Source organism: Rattus rattus, chromosome 1 (assembly GCF_011064425.1).
Source record: "Rattus rattus isolate New Zealand chromosome 1, Rrattus_CSIRO_v1, whole genome shotgun sequence".
Classification (NCBI taxonomy): domain Eukaryota; kingdom Metazoa; phylum Chordata; class Mammalia; order Rodentia; family Muridae; genus Rattus; species Rattus rattus.
The window spans coordinates 30,270,175-30,274,026 of NC_046154.1; positions in this window are offsets into that span (position 1 = coordinate 30,270,175).

Below are 3,852 nucleotides of genomic sequence, written 5' to 3' on the forward strand. Positions count from 1 at the left end.
AGGATTAATGTCATGTTCAGGTTTATACCATGGTAGGGTGAACAATGAGAGTCCGAACGGCACACTAGACCCACGAAGCACTCAAGACACACCAGCAACAGAAGCAGAGCTGGGATTCTTCAAGGACGAAGCGTAGACGGCACGGACATAGAGCAGGGCTGTCTTCTCCACTCCCTCAGTAGATACTGGGGATGAGGACAGGATGGACTGACAAACAGGGACTCGGCGTCTGACACCGTTTACATTCATCTCCCACCATTCCAGAGGTCCGTATGTCTGCAGTTAAGGCGCCAAGAAGGTAGCTTTCAATTGGAGTCTTGATGTCTTGGCCTGTAGAAGCTACCAGAGCACAGTGTGCTCATTCATTCTCTCTCTCTCTCTCTCTCTCTCTCTCTCTCTCTCTCTCTCTCTCTCTCTCTCTCTCTCTCTGTATGCAGAGAAAGGACTGGAGGGAGAAAGAGAGCAGTGTCACTAATCCCAACCCCAGAGTCCAACCTTTATGACCTCATCAACCCCAATTATCCCCCAATGGCTTCATCTTTAACTACCTTTACTTTAGGTATTAGGACATGAATTTATGAGCCGGGGCTGGATAGAGTCCTCAATCCGCAGCCACTGCAAAGTGCCCCTTTTCAAGGCAGATGTTCAGTAAATGAGCTTGCTTCTCTCTCTTCCTTCTCCTCTCATCATTGATTGAATTATTTATTTTTTGACCTGGAATAGGAAGCTAAGCTCAAGACACCATAGTCAACTCCGGGAGATAAGACAAGGAACAGTCAAGTCACGACTCACAGTAACATTTGTTCAAGGGCCAAGTGCCTGGGCTCATTCAGAGCTGTGCCAGATGGAACAGAAGGTCCAACTTCTCCTGTCAATCATGGTGGCCAATCTGCTGAACTTCCAGGCCTTTTCTAGACTGAGCTGCAACACTGCAGATCCCAGTTAACTTGGGGACAGGTTTTTGGACCTCCAGAGCTAGACCATTTAAGGATAGAAAAATCTCAGCTGGCAGGACCAGGTTTGGAGAGAGATGATTTTCTGGGCTTGGGGAAAGCTCGACTAAATGTGGATGAGGATCTGGCTTAAAGACTGTGACATCATCAGTAGATATTTAGGGAGAGATTGTAGCAAGAGGAGATGGCACTCATAGAAGGGGAGACAGCATGCATAGAGCAGGTGGGGACCAGTCTGAGTTCAGGGTGTCAGCTGGCAGAGTGGTGGGCGAGCTGGTATTCCAGTGAGACCCGGGACAACAGTGTTACCGACGCAGGGGCACTGGTGTCAAAAATCCGAGGCTTGGAAGGACCGGTTGCCATGTGGAAGGAGCCAGAACAAGGGCGGAAATGTGTTCCAGCTGCCTGGAGCTATGCTGCCCAGCAAGAGAAGGAGCAAGCTAGCCAGCAAGAGAGCCAACAAGAGCGGAGTCCATGTCCCTGCCAAGAGTGGTTGTTGTGGTTACGGAAATGCCATGTGAAAGGCCATAAAACAAGACGTCCCTGTGGTGTGACTAGAGGTGCCAATTCAGTGCAAATGACAAGGGGGCGGGTTGACACAGCGACCTGGCTCTCAGAGCCCTGTTTGAGTTCTAGACCTACACGACTGTGATCTTGGAGAGGGAGACTGTGATCTTGGACAGTGACGGTAACCCTCCCTATGTCCTTTCCTCTTCACTGTTATAAAGACCACCGAGGGTTACAAACCTTGAGATGCAGAAGACCCATGGTGGCCACACAGAGGGAGGGTGCTGCACGGCTGCCACTTCCAAATGGAAGCACTCCCTTGTGGGAGGAGGGGGAGGCTCCTGAAATTCCCAAGAAAGTCATGGGACTCCTGAGGTTCCTCCTCAAGCAGTAAACAATTTCCCGGCAAGAGGAGGCTTTTCCTCAAGTTGTGTAGGTGACCCCAAGAATGCAGTTTTCACAGGCTGTATGCTGGGATGGGCTTCATGCTAACGCAGCTGTCCCAGAGTCCTCCCTGCACCTGTAAGTATCCCCAGTAAACTGGTTGGGCCACTAACCTGGACTTAGATGCTATTGGTTTTGGGGGTGCTGTTAAGTCCTTTTCTGGCTGAGTGATCATTTCTATGAATATCCCCAAAAGCCACACAACAGAGGGAGACCCCAGGCTCGGTGGTTTTGCATCTCTAGAGTGAGAGCTGGGGAAACTGCTTCTGTCCTATGGGAGCATCCTACCATCAGCAGCACCCCCTATGGGGATGACCATGACCTGGAGAGAGTCCTCTGAATGGAAGGTGACTTCATGGCCAGCTGCAGGGGCAGGACCTCTAATCCCAACTTCTCTTAGTCTCTAATGTCTCTAATTCCTCTTCTTGGAGGACCCAGCCCATTTCCTTCCCAGATTTAACTTAGGGAGGACAGTTAGAGCCTCTGATCCTACCCCAGCTTCCTGGGACCATTCAATTGATACCTAGGCTTAGCTTCTAGAGTTATTTCTGAGGGTTCCTGGAAGTGCTCAAATTCTAGCTCTGAGGGTGCTCCTGGACTTTGGCCAGCCATAGCCCAACCCCCTAGAGCCCAGGAGAAGAAATTCAGTCCTGGTAACCCCAGTGGGCTTGGAATATGCTAACCTCTCTTTGCAGAGATAATCTGGAGAGCCTTGAGTTTGATGGAGTCTCTGCCTAACTCTCTGAGCATTTCCTCCTCTGTGTCATATTCATACCCACCAGCTCCTCCATCTAATCTCCCAAGGGTTTTCTGCTTCCTGCCTGTGTCCTCAAGTCCCTCAACCCCAAGCCAGACCACCCGCCTCTGATTCTCTCCTATTGGCCATTTTTCATCTCGCTTGAATTTTTTTTCTGCTCATTCTGCCTCCTGGACCCTGAGTTGATGGAGCCGGTCTGCTGACGCCCCCTTAGAGCTTGAGTTCACTAACCATGGCTGGCTTCCCTGGATTCCAGTGCTGCCTGCTGTAGGTATATCTCTGCAGATTCTATCTTCTGTGTGGCTCCATGACTGTCATCTCAGCAGAGCCAGCCACTAGCCATCGATGTAGCCGCATAACAATGTCATCTCCTCAGCAGGGCCAGCCTCTGCTCAGCTGTGTGTGTGTTGGGGCTGGTCAGTTGGGTGCACACAATGTAAACATCAGACTTGGGTGTAAAACATTGCATTGTGTCAGCGCATGCTCAAAACTCTCCTCAAGTGGTCTCTGACCGACCAACATGTCACGGCCCGGTAGTGAAGTCTTCGGCTGGAGACTGGAGAGGTGGCTCAGTGGTTAAGAGCACTTGCTTCTTCTTCAGAGGAATGGAGTTCAGTTCCCAGCACTCACGTTAGGTGACCCACAACCACCTTAACTTTAGTCCCAGGGGAATCCGATGCTCTCTTCTGGCCTCTGAGTGTACCTACATGCATGTGTGCACACGCACAAGGGCTCACACTTGCACACGTAAGTCTTCAAAACACGAGTCTGTTGTTACAGAGCTAAGGACTGAACTCTGGGCTTCATACCAGGCAAATGACCCACAACTGACTGAGCTGCCTCTCCACCTCAGAGAGGCCCTCTCAATACCCAGCTGTATCTACATCTTTGAGGTCAAAGGCAGGATGCTGTCCTTCATCACTGTGTCAAATGTGCCTGTCCCAGAGCCTTTCATGAGGTTGGTTCTCACTCAGTGTGAAGCCGAGTGTGGTGGTGTATACACTTGGAAGGCTAAGGCAGGAGGATGACAAATAAGAGTCTGACCCAGACTACATAACAAGCCTGTCTCAAAAGCAAAGGCTAAAACAAAACAAAGCAAAATATCATTGGTTGAATAAATGGTCTGTGGATGGTAGCATGGATTATCTGGTGGGGAAGGCATATTCAGCAGTGAAAGATTTCTTGTTCATA